At 38.8% G+C, this 22,013-nt stretch overlaps 1 protein-coding gene and 1 long non-coding RNA gene across 3 annotated transcripts in view; one reads left to right on the top strand and one right to left on the bottom strand.

Moving 5' to 3' along the window:
- Positions 1-253: 253 nt before the first annotated feature.
- ZDHHC17 (zDHHC palmitoyltransferase 17) overlaps positions 254-22,013 on the bottom strand; it is a 189,731-nt gene continuing 167,971 nt past the window's right edge. Inside the window, exon 18 of the transcript XR_012005674.1 lies at positions 254-306. The gene's annotated coding sequence lies outside the window, so the exon portion shown is untranslated. The remainder of the gene's footprint in view (positions 307-22,013) is intronic.
- On the top strand, positions 5,590-21,925 carry LOC140602776 (uncharacterized). Of its 2 annotated transcripts, none has more exons than XR_012005672.1 (3): positions 5,590-6,093; positions 16,553-17,121; positions 21,736-21,925. It is a non-coding gene; the product is annotated as an uncharacterized lncRNA (long non-coding RNA). The 2 variants fall into 2 exon arrangements; XR_012005671.1 differs by having other exon boundaries at positions 16,553-17,302.

Below are 22,013 nucleotides of genomic sequence, written 5' to 3'. Positions count from 1 at the left end.
TATATGAAAGTGTCCTTTAAAAATAACTTTTCATACCCAGAAATATACAACATAATAAAAATGCCTTTGGCAGATTCATAAAAATTCTTACAATTCATAAGAACGGATTCACCATTTTATCTTTGAGAAAGAAAGAGAAAATTGTTCAGGACCCCTGGGTGGCTCGGTCTAATAAGCATCTGACTCTTGATTTCATCTCAGGTCATGATCTCAGGGTCATGAGATTGAGCCCTATGTTGGGCTCCACGCACAGTGTGGAGGCTGCTTATTCCTCTTCCTCTGCTCTTCCTTGCTCTCACTCTTTCTCTAAAAAAAAAAAAAATCTTTTTTAAAAAGAGAAAGAAATATGTTCAATTCACTTAAATTAAAAGTGGATATTTTTAAATTGGGTAATATCATGACATCCCAGTCAGACACTGTAGCCAGGACTCAGAAGGGTCTACCTGAGACCAAGAACTATAAGAACCAAGGTACCTTTTCCCTTCTCTTCCTCTCTGGCCCTCCTTTCTTCCCCTGCCTCCATCTACCTCTCTCTGCCTTTTGTCTTTCCTTCCCCTTCATGACAAATTGCCTAAAGTTGCAGAGTCACTTTCCTCTGCTTTTGCAGGCCGACAATGGTTGCTGAAGTCTGGCTCCCCATGACGTCTCAGTTGACCTGCCCAACAGTAGCCATGCTTCAAAGTATGATCTGCATCTGAATCCGATAGAGGTCCTTATTGAAATGGAGGTTTCTGGGTCCCACCAGAAGCAAAGCACTGGATTCTTCCTTTTTCCCAAGCTCCTCATGATCTTTATCCATCTGAAATTTGAGGACCACAGAACTAGAATCGTGTGCTAAATCTGAATCACACAGGAGAGAGTGAAACCCTGATTGGCCTAGCTAAATATATGCACTGGTCTCTCATTGTCTATAGCCAGAAGGCCACAGAGTCACAGATTCTGTGTGGCCATGGGGACACATATCTGGAGTAGGACACCATCCTCAGAAATAAGAATGGCTTTTGCTAACATTGCAACTGCCCCTCAACACCCAGGAAGCTGGAGAGTACTGCTGTGAGAAACATTAACTCTTCCAACATCTTATGTGTCAGCAGGAATAGTGAGTGAAGAATCACAGGAAGATGGTTTCACCTTACTTCTACCTTTCAGACCTCTCTTGGGTATTTTAATTGGCAGAACTGAATTCACTTCCGGAACCCTCGCCGCAACGGAGTTTAGGAAATGTAGTTTTAACTTTTTAACCTGTAAACTAGAAGAATGGAGTTTGGGTGGGCTAATGTATGGCATTAACACAAATGGCTTTCTTTATCATTTGTATACTTTTATAGCATGAAAAGATTCAATTCACCATTTTATCTTTAGTTTTCTCCTATGTAGAAGAAGAAAAATAAAACATATTTAAAAGGATTCTGATATAAAAGTACAATTAAGATTCTTCAATTTGGCCAACCGGATGCTATAACCATCAGGTTAAAGACATGCAATTAAAATGTCAGACAAAAACCTTCCAACTCCAACACTGGTCAAAATTGGTCCAAACTTCAACCCTAAATACCACACCCTATGCAAGTGCAGGACCCACTCCTAAATTTCTGTGGACTCCACATACTTATATTTTGAATGTCAACTTGACCTTGGGACTCCTACTTCAGTTCTCAGTTCTCTCAGTTACGTACCATTTCAGTCCAGGTGAGAAATTTAACTCTAATTTCTACAAGATTCCACTCACAAAAAAATTATAAGGTCTATACATTTTATCCACAACAACATAATACTGCAAGCAACTTTGAACAATAGGCATTATAGTTCTTAAAAGCTCCTTTGGCCACTTCAGTCCTAGGAGTTTTAATGACCTAGTCTGTATTTACTTTCAACCATAAGTCATCTTGTCAGCTGAACCATCTGCTCTGCTTATCTCACTCAGAATAGTTTAGTCTTTATTAATTGACAGGAATGTATTCATCCTCAAGTAACAGAAATCAAACTACAGTGACTTAAAAAGGAGTTGATTTTTCTGATATAACAAGGTATACAGAGGTAGGCAGCGCAGGGCTAATATAATTATTCTGTGATCATGTAAGCGTCCCAGGCATTGCCAATTTTTCTCTTTTACTATGATTAGACATTATAATCTGTTCTCATGCATGTGGTCTGATGGTTACAGTATGCCTGCTGCACTTTCAAACATCAGGGTGTTTTCTAAATTGATTCTAATGCTCAAAATAACATCAGTGTTGATCATGGTATTCATTATATACTTCCAAATACTATGAACCATAATATACACAAAATTTTAGCACCTAAAACAATATGAATTTTTAAAAAGATTTTATTTATTTATTCACGAGAGACACAGAAAGAGAAAAGCAGAAATAGGCAGAGGGAGAAGCAGGCTCCCTGTGGGGAGCCTGATGTGGGACTCGATCCCGGGATCACGCCCTGGGCCGAAGGCAGTGCTAAACTGCTGAGCCACCTGGGCTGCCCAGAATACAAATTTTAGTATAAAGTTGCCTGAAGATATAACCAATTGATGATCTAATACAGAGATAACAAAAATTTAAGAAATTATAATAAGAGCTGCTACATCTTGAATGTCTCTGTGTTATGTGCCAGGTACTGTAATAGGGATTTTTAATGCAATATTTTATTAAAATCTCATGATTCATCATTTAACAGACAAAAAGACTGAGTTTCAGAGATGTTAAGTGATTTGCAAAACGTCACACAAATCCCCCATCTAGTGAGCCTAATTTCAGACTTCATGCTCTACTTCCAAGGGCTTGGAAACTTCTGTTTTCCACCAAAATTCAAAGGCACCCAAGCCACGGTTCCCTGAGGACTTCCAATATGCGTGTGTGCATCGTGATTTTTAACATACATGAAAGAAATTGAATACACCTATGAATGTTCTACTTCAAGATATTTTGGAGGTAGTGTAAATGGTGTTATATTAGTCTTAAAACACATCCACATTTATTTGCAATAAGATAGGCTGTGGATCTATTTTTGGACTGCATTTCTGTGGCCCAGACATTATACCACAGTATGAATCTGCCTCCATTAAAAAGTCCTTTGGAAAAAAATGAGTTTAAGTTCATAAATAATGCAAAAGAGCTGGCTGTGTTTGCAGCTACATGACAAAACTACTTTTCTATAGGCTTCCAAAGGGCACCAGCCCAGCTCAAAGAACAAAGTCAATCAAAGCTAGACGCAGTGTGTAGTTAGTGAGCCAGCTTCAGTACTCTTTCTGCACCTTATCCTGCTGCCCATCCTCATGGATTTCCTTGCTTTGTTTTAGGAATCGTAAGAGCTCGTTTCCTTCACTACTTTGCCCCATCAAAACAAGGAAGGATTTATTAAGTGGGTATAGACATTTGTTAAATGGCTAACCCGTGATGCTGCTGAAACACAGTCAAACAAAACATTACCTCATCTAGACATTTGCATTTTTCACAGTAAGTTGGAGAGGGAAAGATTTCTTCTAGTAAAGGAAATTGGCACGTGCAAAAATATGTAAGGAAATATGGAGAGAGAATGAGCAGAGGGACCCTGAGAATAGAGTAGATTTCTTTTGTTAAACCTGAAGGCAAACCTAATGAAATCCTTCTAAGATTTGGAAATGAGAATGAGAGGAATTGGCAGCCTTCTCTTTCTCCTCCTCGTTACCCCTCTCGCAGAGCAGAGAATACTAGCATATCGGTCACCATCATCGTCTTCATCTTCACTTTCATCCTAACATGGGTGTCCCTTTGTCTGCAGTCACTCCTGAGATCAGAGACTCCTCCCACTCTCTCCTGACCTGGGGCTGCCTTGGTGACACCAAAATAGATGAAAGCTGTGGTGTCCATCCACCAATCATGTGCCAGGACTGTGCCCAGTGCTTTATAGGCCTGGCTTCTCCTCTCCCATGAGATAGAATTCCATATTTCCCAAAGAGTGTCTGAAGACAGACCTCACCAGACTTACTCGAAGCGCTTATTTAAAATGCAGATTCCTGAACCCTACGTAGTTTTACTGGATCACAATCTCTTAAGAATTTTATGCATACTGAGTCTGGGGACTAGTTAGATGAGACAATTAGCTCAGTTTTATAGCTCAGAGGAAATAGCATGGAAATAACCTACCCATGGTCACCTCTCTACTAGTGGTAGGGGTCTGGCTCTATAATCTCTGCCCTTAAATTCTAAGCAGTCCTGTACTTAACACTGCATTACTGAAGATTCTGGGCATTACAGGAGCTATATTTTTCAGATGGCTATCTAACCCCGTCCAGGGCCAAATTTTGTAATGTGTGAGTATATGAGCACCACCACCCAGTTGCCTGGGTGCCAATCTTGGTCTCACCCTTTATCAGCCATGTGATCCTTAAACTTGCTGTATCTCAATTCTTCTATCTACAAAATGAGGATAATAGTACCTACTTCATAGGATTATTGTAAAGCTTAAGTGAATTACTACAGGGAAAATGCTTAGAACAATGTCTGACATAAGTCACTCACTGTGTTAGGTATAAACATTTCCTGCTTAGGCTTAACCCTAACCTTAACCTAACTGAAACCTAACCAGACAGCACCTTGAAGTCAAGGCATATGTTATTCTTTTTTGGTTTACGTGACTTTTTTAGTTTATATTTATTTAACTCTTAAAAAAAGTTCTACAGCTCTGATCTAGCTGATTATGGGAATGGGTTGAGCTTACATTAATTCTACCCTTGTGATTCTGACTAAGGAGATTATTTGATATTTATAAACTTGGATAATGTCACCATTGAAAAATAATACTCTCAAAAGCTTGACCTTTATGATAGCGTGTGCTAGAAATTTGGGGAGAAGTTGAAAGTATCAAAATACACAAGATAGCCTATTTATTATTCCCTACCAGCTCCCTCAAAGCATGTCCCAAAAGTAAGAAATAAAGTCCTCTGATGAAACATTTGGACGATGAATATTGTTCTTGATGTCTTCACTTTACTATTCTACTGGACTCTTCAGCTGAATAAATCGATACAAACAAGATTAAAGAGGTTACTAAATTGTGTGGTTAAAGTTTGAGCATGTGAAAATTCTTACCACATTAAAGGCAAGATGCATTACTGCTTTTAGCCAAAAGCATTTGAACGTAAAAGAGAAAAAGATTTGAAGTTAAATTTCAACTAAAGATCGTCTTTGCTAGTTCCTAACGTCACCTGGGTTTTCCACATTAGTACAAGAGTTTTTCTTGAGTATGGCAAGGCCAGATTCTTACTTCAGAATCCAGTCATTTCTGCTATTTTTACAGCTTGCCCATAATAATTTAAAGAAAAGTGTTAAGATTATGCCAACTAAGCAACAGCTGGTGGGCTTTCCAATCTCATGACCAAAACACCATCTTCTCTTCCTCACTAACCAACTCATTTTTGTAAAACTTTGCTGTGGCCAATTTAAAATAAACTGGGCATGAGGCAAGCTTTCAAGCTGATTGAGTCTAACTCCATGAATAAACATGAGTTTAATCAAGAGCCACAGTCTTCCTGCTGGAGTTACCAGCATCACAGGATGGAACTCTACAAGAACTAAGAACTGCCTGAGAGGTTCTACAGTTAGAGAGGTGGTCTCCAAGGCCAATACATGCACCGCTTCGCAGATCTCTCTGACTCTTTAAGCTGTCACCTCACACCGCTTCACCAGTGACCAAGATGACACTAATAATTGTTTCATATGAAGCAACATGACATGAACAACCCTGCCTCCTTTAAAGCCTAAAGAGGCTAATCTTGTCTTGCTGTCATCACCGTTGTTGACTCTCTGACATCTATTTGCCTCAGAAAATCAGCATCAACCAGTTGGCTTGTTAACAGGCATCTAACTTTATCTAACCAATGAGAAGTGAGTGACCATCACACTGAGGTATTCCTCTTCTTCTAGATGTTGTCAAGGACGCCTGGAGATAAAAGTAACAGAATTGCGCAGAACCCAAAGGTCACAGAGAAGCAAAGAAAGTGCTGAGGAATTGTGATAACGCACCTGGAGCCCATTCTGGCTCCGCACTTCTCATCGTGTAATGCATTTACTATTGTTTCAGCCAGTTTGAATAAGAGTTTGTCGTTGCTTGAAGGTAAAATCATCCTAATTGCAAACTCCTTAGTCTCACAATTTGCTCCAGCTTTGGTTTGCTTACACTCACCCTCTATCCCTGTGCTGGGGCAGCGAAACCTTAAGTGTAATTGGTCAATTGCTAGAGGCTCTATGTGGACAATCTGAGAGAGAAAAACTCAAGGGGGGGTGGGGAGCCCAGTCAACAGGAGGCCTCCACACTTACGTGAATTTTACCTTCTGGAACTCTACCAGACTCTCATAGAAAATAGCAGAGAAAAATCCCTTCAAGCTTCTGGTAGGGGGCAGGGAAAATGAATCATTGTTAAATACATAGGAACTATTCTTAAAACTTCCATACTCAGGAGAAACCATCTAACTGAGCCTAATCTGCTGGAGTGTTATGAGAGCCTACCTGACCTGGGGAAAGGGAATATAGAATTCCAACTCCCTCTAGCCTTCCACATGGGAGGAGGGAAATACTTAACTCTAACCATCCTGTCCCACCTAAAGGGGTGGTGGGTGTGGGAAACAACCAAGAAACACACGGGAATTTCACAGTCCAGAGGCAGAGGTTCACTAAAAGACCTACCCAATCATAGCACAATAGAACACGTCTCCTTCCCCATGCCTCGCCACCATATTACTGAAAGCCTATTTATAGCAGTCCCTTTTATCTGGTACAGCAAGTCCAGCTATAAAGAAAAATATACAAGGCATACTAAAAGGCAAAAAACACAGTTTGAAGAGACAGAAGCATCAAGAGCAGACTCAGATATGGCAGATTTTTATAATTATTGGCCTGGGAATTTAAAACAACTGATTAATATGCTAAGGGGCTCTAATGAGTAAAGCAGATAACACGCAAAAACAGATGAGCAATGGTAAACAGAGAGATGGAAATTCAAGCAAACAAAACAAAATGCTAGAGATTCAAAAAAACTAACATAAATGAAGAATGCTTTTGATGCACTTATTAGTAGACGCAACTTAAGAAAGAATCTGAAAAGGCTTCTAAATATTATATGATTCCAACTATATGATATTCTGGAGAAGGCAAAACTATGGCAACACGAAAAAGATCTGTGGTTGCCAGGGGCTGGGGGAGGAGGTGAGATGAATAGGTGGAGCACAGAGGAATTTCAGGGCAGTGAAAATACTCTGTGTGATGATGGATACATGCCCTTATATATTTATCCAAACCCACAGGATACACAACACCAGGAAAGAACTATATTGCAAATCTTGGACTTTGTGTGATAATGATTTATCAATGTAAGTGCATCAGTTGTAATAAATTTTCCACTCTGGTGGGGAATGCTGATTATGGGAAGATTATACATGTGTGGGGACAGAAGATATATGGAAAAATCTCTGTAGCTTCCACTCAGTTTTGTTGTGACTAAGACTGCTTTAAAAAATGAAATATATCTAAAAAAAAATAATGATGATAATATAGTTCAAAACCCCTCAGCTATAATTACAAAATCAAAAAACCTCTAAAACCCAGAAGTTTTAAAATAGATTTTCTGTGGCACAGTCTGATCTGAGTTAACATGAGGCTGTTTACGATAACTTTGTGTGAATGTGTTTCGCTGTACAAATACTAACGTAATATGATTGGGGGTACTGGAGATATCAAGATACAGAATATTCACCTTCTGTTTTAAAGTCTAAAGAATTCTGAATTCCAAAATACATATCTGACTCCAAGGGTTTCAGAGAAGCAATTATTGGTCTATGTCATAATTAGTATTTACTGAAGACTTAAAATATTCTAGGAGCTTTTCTAAGCACTTTATATTTGTTAAACCATTTGATCCAATTAGTATAATTGTGGTGGTTCCAAAACTAGGGCATCTCCAAAAGGGTATACAATCCAAAAATGCTTGAAGAAAAAAGAATACAAATTATTTGGTGTATGCTAGGCCTTTGGAGAACTTGGACTGCTCTCTCAGTGATGCCTAGCAGAACTCCTGTCTCAAGGATCCACCTTTAGAAAAGATGTGCTTCAGCTCCCCTGTTGCATGAGGGGACAAGTTGCAAGATCTTTAATCTAGATATTTATTGACTGAAGTTCTGAGAAGAGAGGAAAACTCTTTCCCTACATTAGGTCATTTTTTTTTCACCAACCAGCAAACATACACTAAAACTATGAAAATCACTAAATGGAAAGTGAAAATTTTATCTGATGAGAGGATTTAACTTTTCCACGGAGTAATGAATAAATATTTATTGGTTTCTAATGATGAATGGCTAAGGAAAGAATCTATAATTAATACTGTAATCTTTCTTTAGTTATCCACTTCCTGCTGCATAGAACTAAATCAAATCATTGGGAAATTGATTTTCATGCTAGACTTGAATAGTAAAATATCACCAGTTAACCTAATCTCCCTTATTATTTTCCATGCCTCCATTATGAAGAAAGGCTAATAGGCCTCAATTAGATGACATATCATCATATTACATCGATTACAAGCTCACAAGCTTGACTTCTACAACCCACATGTCCTCTCATTTCAAGAGCTATGCAAATAAAGATAAATTTAAAAGCAACAACAGGAAGAGCCACTCCTTCTTGCTAACATAATATAAAAGATGAGGCAATTTATCATAACTGAGGGAGGAGGCAGTACTGTCCTGTTCATCTAATTCTCTAGAACTAAAAAAAGTTCAAGATGGAATTCATCTTTGTTATCTAGCCTTTAGTGCTCGCTTCGCAGCACATATACTAAAAATGTTACCTAGCCTTTAGGAGTACTTTGCAGGAGTAAAGCATCTTTTGTCTGGACACATCAGACTAATTTATGCACGGGAATCATAATGAGACACAGAATTTTCACTTAATCCATCTAGATGCAATCTCAAAAAAATCACTGACTACTGACCCTCTGCCTCCATTTATTAACTTGCTTTGTATAAACCATATTTCCAGGTTCAGTGGGGAATAACTATCACCATCAACTGCCATTGAAGAGCAAAGAGCTTTTAGTCTACGTAGAAGGCAAGATATCATGTTGTTGGATTCAATTCTGGAAAACTGTTAGGAGCCTTTGGAAAGCAATGTTTGACCTATTGTCTGAGTTGAGTTTTTTCAGAAGCAGACCCTGAGATGAGACTTTATGTGCAAGGAAGTGCTCTCAGAGAAAACTGGTAAGGAAGAGAGAGAAGCACAATGGAGAAGAAAAGGAAACGAAGGAGACTTTCATTTCAGCAAGTTCCTAGAGGGCTCTCAGCCTGATTTCCTCAAGAGATTTCTGGAGTGTAAGTCATAGCCTCAAAATTGTTGTGCCCAAGACAAGAGATTGGACCTTCATCTCCCACTGAGGTCATTCACTAGCGAAGCATCACTCTAAGGAGTCATAAACTCCCAGGCCCTTCCAGTTCTCTGTGTCTATGAACAAAGCTGCTCCAATAGCCTGAGGACAGTCCTTCGAGGAAGATGGCTGCTCAAGAGTTGAAAGCAAAAGCCCATTAAAGCTGGAAGAGTAAACAGAAGTAAAAGGAGTTTGAGAGTCTCTGTGCGAACAATAGCAATGTCCACTATCAAGATACATGGGAAACAACTTGAGAAAACATTTCCAATGTAATTACCCGCCAAAACATGGGTTGAGTGAGGAGGAAGTTAGAATTCAATTATAAAGAGCAAAACCACATTAGGTGTTTCTTGCAGAAAGTTATCTAATGTAGGGATTTAGGTGTTTACACCACAACTGAAAGAACTAGAAGAGCGGTTGTAGATTGGGCTTCCAGAAACAGTTCCCAGTAGGAAAGACCTAGAGGGAAGAGCTGCTAACCCAACCAGGTCTAAAGCAGGTAAGTTAAAACTACAATTGCAGTTGTTACTGGAGGAACACATCTCAGCTGCCATCTAGTGAAGTGCTGATGCAACTGTTAGCTCCAGAGCTGCACTGCACCTGCTAGATCCATACCAGCAAAATATGAGTAGATGAAAAATGAGAGAATCAATCAATGAAAGGGTTTCCTTTGAGTTTTTTTATTATCAAAATATAATATCTGGTAAGATTTCTGTGTCTAAATAGGATCAAATCCTGGGAAAACAATCTAATGTCATATACAGAAAAATACTTTGTGTAGAAAAAAAGTAGCTTGGTTGTATATCAGTCTTCTGGTTTTTTAACTCATTTCACTAATTTTTCCCATTTCCCAATCCCCACCCCCACCCCACCACGGCAACCACCATTCTGTTCTCGGTATCTATGAAGTTGGATTCATTTTTTTTTTTTTAGGTTCCATATATAAGAGAGCTGATACAGTATATCTGATTTATTTCACTTAATCTATTGTCCTCAAGGTCCATTTGTGTTGTCACAAATGGGAAGGCTTCCTTCTTTTATATGGCCGAATATTCATTGTGTGTATATGTGTGTGTGTGTACCAAAATTTCCTGTTTCATTCATCCATTAATGGACACTTAGGGTTTTTTCCCCATGTCTCAGCTATCGTAAATAATGCTGCAGCAAACATAAGGCAATGAATATCTTTTCAAGTTAGTGTTATTTTCTTTGGATTAACACCCAGAAGTTGAACTGCTGGATCATATGGTAGACTTATTTTTAATTTTTTGAGGAAACTCTACACTGTTTTCCATAGTAGCTGCATCAGTTTACCTTCCCACCAACAGTGCATGAGGCTTCCCCTTTCTCCACACCCTTGCCAACACTTGTTATTTCTTGCCTTTTTGATAATGGCCATTCTAACAGATGTGAGGTGATATCTCATTATGGTTTTTACATTTCCCTGACGATTAATAATGTTGAGCATCTTTTCACGTTGCTCAACAAACTGGCCATCTGTGTGTCTCCTTTGGAAAAATGTCTATTCAAATGCCATTTTTAAATTGGATTGTTTGTGGGTTTGATACTGAGTTATGGAGTTCTTTACATATCTTGGATATTAGCACCTTCTCAGATGTTCAATTTGTAAATATTTTCTCCCATTCATTAGGTTGCTTTTTCATTTTGTTGATGGTTTCCTTCATTGTGGAAAAGCTTTTTAGTTTGATATAGTCCTCCTTATTTATTTTTTATTTTGCTCCTTTTGTTTTTGGTGTCAGATTCTCAAAATCATCACCAACACCAATGTCAAGGGGAGCTTGCTGCCTATGTTTTCTTCTAGGAGATTTATGGTATCAGCTTCTTTGATTTTTAGGTGTTCTGAGACTATAATGCTGAATGTATCATGGAATCCACCTTGGAGAATGTTCATGCATTCTCATTGTCTTCATCATTGTAGGTGGATAGCTTTTCTCAACTATGTTTCTCAAACTTCTTAGTTCATGAGGATGTTCCTGGGAGCTTGTGTTAAAAGTGTAGTATCAATTGTTTCAATCTTTACCAATGGGAATCAATAAAAAAAAAATCTCTATTTCTTTGCATTTAAAACTGTACAGTTTAAAAGCTTCCAAATATATAGATAATAAGGATGGTAGTGATCAGTGATGATCAGATGAGAAAGTTTATGATTCAGCTAAACACTGTTCACCATCAGAAAAGGTTTGATGCCAGAGATTTTCATTGGCCCCAAAACCAGGATCTCCACATGCTCCAAGGTCTCCTCTGTTCATCACTATGTACAAATCAGCAGGCTCTAAAATATCCATCTAAAACATTATTTTCATGAAAAGTTACTGGAAGTGAAAAGATTTTTAGAATTCTAGGAATATTATTTTAAGAAAATCTATCTTTTTCCACATTGGGTTTAAATGACATCATCTTTAAAATGCTTTCTAAAATCTTATTCTCGATAAGACATTCTTTATATAACATTATTTCCAATTTTCTTCTTCCTATGTTAAACAGACTGATCCTAAATTGACTACAGTTATATTTGCTGCTACAAATAGGTCTAAAAGTATATTTCCTATTAGATTTTACTTCATTATGAGAGATTCATTTATGAATTTGCATTTTTATTAGAATTATACGTACACACAATAGAAATCTAAAAACCAAAAAAAAAAAAAATTCCCCCCCCAAAAATAAATCACCCAAATCTCATTATCCATAAATAACCACAAATAACATTTCAATGAATGTCTTTCTAAAGAGAAGGATACAATTTTACATAAATGGAATCATGTTGAGAGCATTTTTCACTTGTTTTTTTCCACTCAACACTATGTCACAAACATCTCTCCATGTCAATAAATATTGAGCTACATCAAGTTTAGTGCCTTAAGAATTTTATTGCATTTATGTGCAATAACTTACTTAATCAGTCTTCTATTGATAGATGTCTGGGATGTTTCCAATTTTTGTACATTAAAAACAGATTTATAAGAAACACTCATATGCCTACATCTTTTCATTCTTATGTGACATCTCCTCAGGGCAAATGCTTAGACGTGGGAGTACTGGGTCAAAGAGTCTGATATTTTATGAGTTGTTAAGTTGTGTTTCAGAATGGACCGTGGATTTACAGCATCCTTCCTCCCATTCGGTGCACAACCCTAAATGTAACTTTTAAAAAAATAACTTCATTCCTTGAGGAATCTTGAGACATTTTTATTTTCCCGGGTGCATTTCTCTTTAAAACACAAGAGGCTCCAAGACCTAAAATAAATTATTCCCACAAAACTTGTTCTCAGGTTTTAATTCTATGATAGTTGTAAGATAATGTATTTAGGTCTCAAGAAAAATAAAAATTCATGGCTTTTCTCACTAGCACTTAAAACTCTTATTATATAGGAAAGATTTAAAGTGTACTCATTCTGGAGATGTCCATTTTTCTGTTATTAAAAAGACTGAAAAACAGATATAAAACACAGCATTATTAATTTTAGAAAAATGTATAAATCACCAGGTATTACTATTCAGGACAAAAGCTACTTTATTAAGGCAAAGAAATGACCATTTCTAGTGACAAAATTGAAAGTGAGTCTGTCATCCCATTCAAGTTTAATTGAGATAGGAGTTTTCTGTAAATACAGAAACAAAGACCCTGAAAATTAATAGAATTTGTACAAATTAGGAAGCCTAGTCTCACAGGGTTTAGAATGGGGATGATCTTATTTGTGGGAAAAGTAAATAAGAAAGCTTTGTTTGCCCTCTAGATACGACAGATGGATTTATCTTCTACTTCAAAGACTGACTTAGAGGTAAAATTAATGATTGCTCCTCACCCCTGACATCTAGTAGTCAGTGTCACCCAGACCTGATATTTGGTGTATCTGGGGATTCATATTCTCTAGGAAAATGGATCACAGCCGATGCTGGTGAGGTTTACAACGTCTCCATTCCTTCTGAAGGTCAAGAAGGAACATGCACACTAAGTGACTCTGTGAGGTTCATAGGAAGATTGCAGCTTTGGGAAAATAATTTTACAAACAGGCATCAAAATCATTAATTTATTTTCTTTTAGTATAAAAAATTCATAAGCACTATCTCTCTTCTTTTGCTTGTCACACATAGCATATGTTACATTTTTACCTTTTATTTTCCTGCTTAAATTTCTATTATTATTCATATGTGAATTTAAATTTAAATTAGCCAACATATAGTGCATCATTAGTTTCAGATGTAGAGTTCAATAATTCAACAGTTGCTTGTAACACCCAGTGCTCATCACATCACGTGCCCTCCTTAATGCCTATCATCCTGTAACTCCATCCCTCCATCCTCCTCCCCTCCAGCAACCCTCAGTTGGCTTCCTATATTTAAGAGAGTCTCTCAAGGTTTTCTCCCTCTCTGATGACTTGCTTTTCAGTTTTCCCTCCCTTCACCTATGATCCTCTGTGCTGTTTTTTACATTCCACATATAAGTGAAACTATACGATAATTGTCTTTCTCTGATTGACTTATTGCCCTCAGCATAATACCCTCCAATTCCATCCATGTCAATGCAAATCATCCTTTCTGATGGCTGAGTAATATTCCATTGCATTTATCTATACCACACCTTTTTTATTCATTCATCTGTTGATGGACATCTCAGCTCTTCCCAGTTTGGCTATTGTGGACATTGCTGCTATAAACATTGGGGTAGCAGGTGTCCCCTTCCAATACATATTTATTAAATAACTACTATAAGCCAGAAGTTGTTCTAAGCACTAAGGATGAGCAGTCAATATAACACATTCTCTTTCCTGAAGAAGCTTAAATTCTAGCACAGACAGACAATCATCAACTAAATAAATTTGTGGTGATGTCCGTTTCTCATGGAAAAATAAAGTAAGAGGGACAGAGGATACCAAGGAAGGGTGACAGGGAGTGCTACATCAGATACTATAGTCAAGGGGAGCTTCTCTGAGGAGGTGATATTTGAGCAGAGTCCAGGCAATGAGGAGCTTATCATACAGGTATATGGAGGCAGAGAGTAACATTTCAGGCAAAGTGAACAGGAGGTAAGATGAGTTAAAAGAATTATTCTGATTGCTAGGCAGAGGAGCCATATACTGATATGCAGAAGATCGTTGGATGAGCAGGATAAGAAGAAATCAAGAAATGGATGGCTCAGGGTTAAATATGTGGAGATCTCAAGTAGGCAGTTTGATACACATGTATGATGTATACCATACATTTAAATGTCCAGAGCACACATCTAAAGAAGCATATCATAAAATGAATCATAACGTCTCAACACTGGATGAATTCCAGTACTTTTAGTAGGCATGAATCTCAATAACACTCCTGCCCATTGATTATATAGCCTAATTCCATGCCAAGACTGTGTTGACCAGCAGAAAATTCTTCTTGATAATAAAAATTAGTCTGTAAACTCTACCCACCAGTCCTAGCTTCATCCCTTGGATGCCTATGAAAGGTGTCTAGGCAAACTAGCATCTGATAGAGAAAAGACATTTCCACTTGTTGTGAGAAAGAACTATTCAACTTTTAGATCTACCCTAAATATAGATTTGGCATCTCATAAGGGAATGACATTTACAGAGTACAGTAATTTAGGGAGAGGTTGGATATAGATTCAGAAGATTCATGCATCAGCTATATTTCTGAGATCCCTTCTGAGGTTGATATTCTAAATCAGAGCAAATTATTTACAGGATGTTAAGAAAATATATCATAACCTATATTTAACATTGCTTTGGGTGGATGGATCCCTCTATACAGAAGTGTGGAATGCTGGCTCTACAAAGCTCAACTCCATATGTTGAACCCTATTTTTGTCATTGACATATTTTGAAGTCAGAAATAATATCAGCAGTCTGGTCCCCTCCAGAGACATAATCTCTTTAAGAGCTGTGTTCCAGCAACAGACATCTGGAGGGAGGAATAAATTCTCCAGCTTGGCTCCTATTTCAAAGTGGTCATTCGACAGAAAGGGCGAAAAGACAACCCTGCCTCCAGCTGAGGCGGCAGAGGGCCCCAAAGGGTTAACAAGAGTTAACACTTCCAATTGGACAAACAGAAAAAATTATATACCAAGCTCGGTATTGCGCATTTGTGCTAAACGACTTCAGCTTTATCTCTAAGCTTAAACTTCAAGTGGTTGATGGTTTGTCCCAAAATAATCCATTGGCTCTTTCACAAATTTAACAGAATCAATGGGAATACAGCTTATGTACACATCCAGATATTTAGGAGGTTGCCAAACTCAGAAAAATAGGATTCTAGTTGAAAAGTACCAAGATAATGGGACTCAAATAAATGCTTCAACCTGCTTGTTTTCAGTGGACTGTCAAGTACCCACATTCATTTATTCATTCAGCAAACACTTCTAGAGTTTGCTATGGGTTATTACAGGGCCAGGCACTGAGAAATCCATTTTCTACCTCTTTGGAGGAAAAAATAGACTGCAAAATAGTGTGAAAAAAAAAAGAAAAAGAAAAAATGAGTGGCCTAGTAATTACTTGACATCAATGCAGAGCCATAAAAGGATTGTACGCAAGACAACCCAACCATGAGAACAGAATACACCATTATGAGATAATTTTTCTGCTACTACAGACGAAATGTAAAGCAAACTTGCTCCAGTGTCTTATGTTCTGAAATACGCTGAGATTTCTTTTTCCTAATGTCATATTTTATGCAATGCTCTCATGGCACCTGTGGAGCTGGTTATTTTAAAATGTGAAGAGGTATTTGTACACGTGCATCACTACATCTTATTGTGGACTCATAAAATGCTCAGCTTGAAAGGTACTTAGCCAGGGGATAAAATAATTTCAATTTTTATCTGCACATCATTTCTTCCTCTTTAAATGCAGTTTTTAAACTAAAGTGGGAATGCGAGAGAAGAATGATGGGAATCATAAGGTGGGGTTGCTCTCACAGTTTTGAAAGCACAGCAGCTGTTGCAGCAAAATTCCTCCCCCCTTGTACCACCCTAAACCTACAAGTCCTGGCAGGGCTTCAGACTGAGTCACAATCCCTTTGGCGAATCAGAATTTCATGTGGCCCCAATAACTGCATGACTGCCCTGTATGGAGATACTTGAGCTTTTTGAACTACCAATATCAGAAATAGCTATAATTTTTTTCATTTTATTTTTATCCACAGGGAAAGGAGAATCAATCAAAGACAGCAGAAAGAATTTAAAGGAGGGTTTTGTTTATCCCAGTACTTCAAAAGAGAAACCTGAAGAAAACATTTCAAAGGCATCCTAGCCAGGAACTCCACCTTTGTCCAGAAGGCTGAGGGCCTCTGTGTTGGTCCTTATCAAAATATACTATCCTTGTTGACAAAATCCCCAGGAGGCTGGATCCTGAATTATGTCCTCACTGGGCCCCTACACACCCAACTGAAAAAGGGAAGAGGAAGGAACATTCATAATGGCTCTCTGGATTTGGGATTTCTTCTCTTTCTTTGTTAAAGCATCAGAACACTTTATCAAAAGAAGTCGTGCCAGGAAGTTCAAAAGTAAAACAAATAAAAGGACATATGTGGAGGTGCTTTCCACTTTGCAGATGGTAGTGAGAGGGAGGGGCCAGGAAGCTGACTTTGTGCTTGTTCCTACTGTCTGAGTTGTCTCTTCAAAATAATCACTCTCATTATTTTAATTTAGATCGTACAGGAAAGCTTTCCCACATTTTGCTACGTCTTACATCAAATCTAATCACAATGTCCAGGTTAGTTCTGATTTTATGCGAGAGTGTGACAGATTGGTGCCCTGGTGCGGCGGGTACAAGTGGAACAAAATTACAGTTATATTTTTTGGATGAAAACTATATATGAACACATGGTGCTTAAAATGACAAAAAAAAAAAAAAAAAAGTGGAAGAAAGGGTTCTTTCCCACTAACCCAGCACGGTGAGTTGACTCTAGAGCCATTAAGTTCATGACTTCTGGAATCATAATGCCTTGGTTGGAATCCAGCCTCTCTACTTGCTATCTGTTTAAAATTGTTAACCCTTTCAAAGACCATCATTGCCATCTATAAAATGTGGATGGTAACAGTCCTTACCTCAGAGCTATTATGAGTGTTAAGTGAGTAAAGTTCTTGGCACGTAGTTAAGCGTTCAACAAATACTAGTTACTACCTTTAACAAATGGTCATGTTGCACTCTGCCCATGGGCATGGCACTAGTATAAGTGGTGACTCAGCTTTAAGATTTTATTTATTTGTTTCAAAAAAGAAAGCATGCATGCACAAGTGGGGGGAGAGACAGAGGGAGAGGGAGAAGCAGGCTCCCCACTGAGCAGGGAACCCAATGTAGGGCTCCATCCCAGGACCCTGGGGTCATGACCTGAGCCAAAGGCAGACGCTTAACCAATTGAACCACCCAGATGCCTGGTAACTCAGCTTTAGCACAACAAACTGGTACAGAGATGGCTTTGGTGAATAACAGACAACTTTGGCACAAAGACTGTAGCAAGCAAAACGCTGGCAGCCTCCTGGCCTCCTACCCACCATCAGACCCTCTGGTTCCCACAGGAGCAAGATGCAGTGCTTCATGGTGGACCTCACTGGTAGTGAAGAACTCCTCCGTACAGCTCTGAGGGCACTAGAGGGCTCTTTACTCAGGCAGGGCTAACTCTCTGAGGCAGCCAAGAGTTCAGTATGTCCAAAGAACAGCAAGATGGCCAGTGTGGCAGCAGTGAACAAAGAAAGATGGAAGGAGGCTAAGCAAGACAGTCAACAGGACCAGAACATAGGGTCTTATAGGCTCTTCTATAACTTTTGGCTCTTATTGCAAATGAGATGGGAAGCCACTGCAGGAACCTGAGGAGTGAAAAGTCATTAGCTTGGTTGAAGTAAAGGTCTCAGATAAGACCCTAAACCAAGTGGTCCATCAGTTCTGTGGACCAGGTATCCATACAGGGCCAAATGAAGTAGGTATGCTTTGATTATGGCAGCCGAGCAAACTACAAACAGGTCACTCACTATAATCTCAAAGTAGATTTTACAGGTATTTTATAGTATCCAAATGGATGGTAGGAATCAGAAGTATCTAGGTAATCATCAAACTTCTGTTAGATGCTGTGTTGCTATGATATTATTTACTGAATTATTGAGTTGTAAATATAGGTCAAGTGTAATTACCACAAAGTCTAGTTCAAATCGGAAGCAACTGGCCGTTGGTGTTTGGATCATCCATGGGTCACTGAAAGTGCTAATCCACATTGGAATAGTCCAAATTTAATGAAACCAGAAACAAGGAAAAACTCACAAATGTTAGGAAACATTCAGTGACAACCACTCCCAAACTCAAGATTGTGTATATTTACCTCAAATTTACGAGAGGCTCAAGCTCTCTGAAAGACAGAGTGCCTCACCCACTATAAATATCTGCTGAATAAGTTTAATTTTAATTTTAATTTTAATTTTAATGTAACGTGTCAGCATTTCCCTACTCTCTGGATCTCAAGCCAATCCCATCAATCATCTTTAAGGTTAGCTCTGTCATAAACACCCCAGTGAGCTGAGGTAATATTTTCCAAGAACAGGCAGTTACATGCCCCTTTACTCTCTGTTGTTGAAATTTGCTCCAATATCTGGTCACTCCACCCAAGAGGTGGCCTGCAGAGTAAATTCTCAGTCAAGCATTAATGTAGCTGGAATATTCACAGCACCTTGTATGCATAAAACATCTACAAAAGTGCTTAGAACATTGTTGTTTCTTCATAGTGGTTCCTAACCAATTACAATAGGATTAATGGAGTTGGCTTTTTAAAAACTTAGGCTTCAAGGTTATCTGGCCTGCTGCCTTCCTGGAAAAGGAAATCAAAGGCCAAAGAGTTTGGGGGGATTTCTCCTGGTCTCCAAGAAAGTGAGTTGCAAAGCCACAACTATAATTCATACATCATGACTCTCAGCTCCGGGTTTCTTCTACCTCGTGATGCTTCCTCCCAAGCTGTGTGAGTCAGTTAAGGTTCTATGGTAGCAAGCAACAGAAACCATTTTGGCAGAAACAAACACAAAAGGAAAGATTAGTTAAAGGGATACAGGAGGACTACAAATCAGAAGGAAGAGATTAAAAAAAAAAAAAACAGTCTTGAAATGGAACCAGGTGACTCTTTGCAGCAGGAACTGTTGTCAACCTTGCCCAGATGGTACCATTGCCGTCCAGGAGCTCCAGTACTTTCTTTCAGTTTCGTATAATTGCGTGATTATGCAGAGTTGCAGGAGACTCTAACAATATCACGTGCCTACCCCCGTGGTGGTCCTTGAGGGGCAGGAGAAAGCATCTGCTAGAAAAAACCTACAGGAATCACCTCAGAGTTCCCAATGGCAGAGCAAATACCTGGGTTTACCACCATAGTGAGGCAGCACATGATGGGACAAAGTAAGTCCCCTAAACACAATCAGAGTGCAAGTAGGAAAGGGTATTGGTGCTGAGTGGTCAACAAGTGGTAAATGTCAACTACAAGATAAATTCATGCATGAGAGTTTGCACAACCTAAGAAATTTGATAGTTAAGCACAATGTTTTCTAAGTTGACAAAATTATATTTCAATTCTAAGAGGGACATAAATAGTTCAACACGGAGTCATTGGCTGACACTGTATTGAACTAGAAACATGGTTAAGACACTTAAGTTGCTTGATTTTCACAACTCTAGGGCATGAACGGAAGAAATATTTGTAAATTTATAGCCTCTATTAACTATTTCAACTACTTAGGAGAATGTAGTCATTTTTCACGTCTCAAGACAGTAACTGTTTTGAAGATTTACTGATAAAAGTAGTAATAGATGGTTGCCTAGAAGTGAGCAGCTGTGGCATTATAATGGTCTGTGGAGGGAGTTAATTCATAAGACAAGTGGACTTGAGCTCAGCTGTCAAGATAGTGGTTTGATTGCTAAAAATTCCCTTAATGATATGATGATCCAATTCAGTAAACTTTTATTGAGTCCTTACTTTTTGGCAGACACTGATAAACTTTGAATAAAGCCTCATCTTTGCCCTCAAAAATATTATACAGTGTGTGGTGAAGGCAAAAAAAAAAAAAGGAATAAATGATGAAAATATATTTCACCACTTTTGTGAGTAAGTGGGGAGGGTCAAGGCTTTATCTACAGCTACCACTGCCCATTGGGGGGGTTAATGCTCATAGTCTCTACCACAGTACTTCCAAAAGTCCTGAGATTTTGAGATGGTGGTTGGCCCACTTGGATCAATTGACTGGGTATTGAGCACAGTCCTGTGCAGATGGAGGTCACTCTACCAGATGATCTATAAGTGGTTTGATAGTTCTATTTGAAGGGAGTCTCTTGAGGAAGAGTGTGTCTGAGTGTTTCCTTGCGTTTCCTTTAACGTTGAAAGAAGCACAACAGATCTAACTGCTGGCTCTCCTGCCCCATTTTATCAGATAGGAACTGTAGTCATTTCTCTATCTGATAAAATTGGGAGAATAAAGTGGTCATGCTCCTATCATCTCTCTTTTCCTTCTTGGGAGCAAGCCTGCTTGCCAGAATGAGTACTGGGAGCTGTCGAATGCCTCCTGGGACATCCCACTATCTCCCAGAGGGAGAGCCTGCCTTCATCGAGCACTGCCTATGGGGAGGAGAAGTACACTCTTCTCATCTGGGGTTCTGTAACCCAGGTTCTACATCTCCAACCTAGGATTTATCAATAATAAGGGGATACCGTGGCCCTTGTTTGCTACTTCTTGGTTTTACTTCTGAATTTGTTTAGGCATATCCCACAACTCCTGATCTCATCTGTCTCTGCCTCCCACCAGGTTATATTCTCTCCATATCTACCTCTTCCCATTAACAGACCCCAGTACTAATGAGGATATGTACCCCAGTACTAAGGTGATATGCAGTCCACACTGGAATGGACCATCTAAGGCTGCTAACTCAGCTCTCACGTGGTTCCCTGGTACTGCTGCCAAACAGCACTCACTCTAGTAGGTGGTCTAGTGTGAGCAAGCTCTCTCTGGAGACTAACTCCACATCTGTATATGTGAACTCTCCAGACCTGGTCCCTCACCCTAGATCCCAGCTCTGTCTCCCACTAGGGTATGCCCCACCTTCTCCCCTTTGTCCTCCACACTCCAGCTCAAGGAATTGTGGCTACCAGTTAGCGCTTCTCTAGCCCATCACTTCTATCAAATCTCATCTCTACATGGGTACTTCTTAGCCCCAGGATTTGGAACTCAAAGGTCAACAAGCAACTCCTTTTTCTCTGTATGTCCACTCGATCACCCCCTTCACACAAACTATTTAGCTGGCCAAGGGGTAAGGATAAATATGGGAAACAAAAAGCTGCTCTGAAAATATTATTCTCCTCCACAGGTGACCACGCAATTACAATATGATGTCAAAACAAGAGCAGTAAGTCCAGAGCACTGAGCTGATGCAAATGAAGGCAATTCAGCACAAGGGCATTTTCTAAGAAAGGCTTCGGGGGAGACAAGGGAGTACTCCTGGTCCAGGCTTGAAATTGTCAGAATAGAACGGAGCTCTTACAAAGATCTGCGATATTGTGTGCTTGTGTTGTGGGAATTAAAAAAAAAAAAAAAAAAAAAGTAAACAAGCAATGTTTTTTATTTTATTTTTTATTTTTTTAAGAG

Source organism: Canis lupus, chromosome 13, assembly GCF_048164855.1.
Source record: "Canis lupus baileyi chromosome 13, mCanLup2.hap1, whole genome shotgun sequence".
NCBI classification, from domain to species: domain Eukaryota; kingdom Metazoa; phylum Chordata; class Mammalia; order Carnivora; family Canidae; genus Canis; species Canis lupus.
Note: the sequence above shows the minus strand (reverse complement) of the source record. Positions and strands in the feature narration are given on the sequence as shown.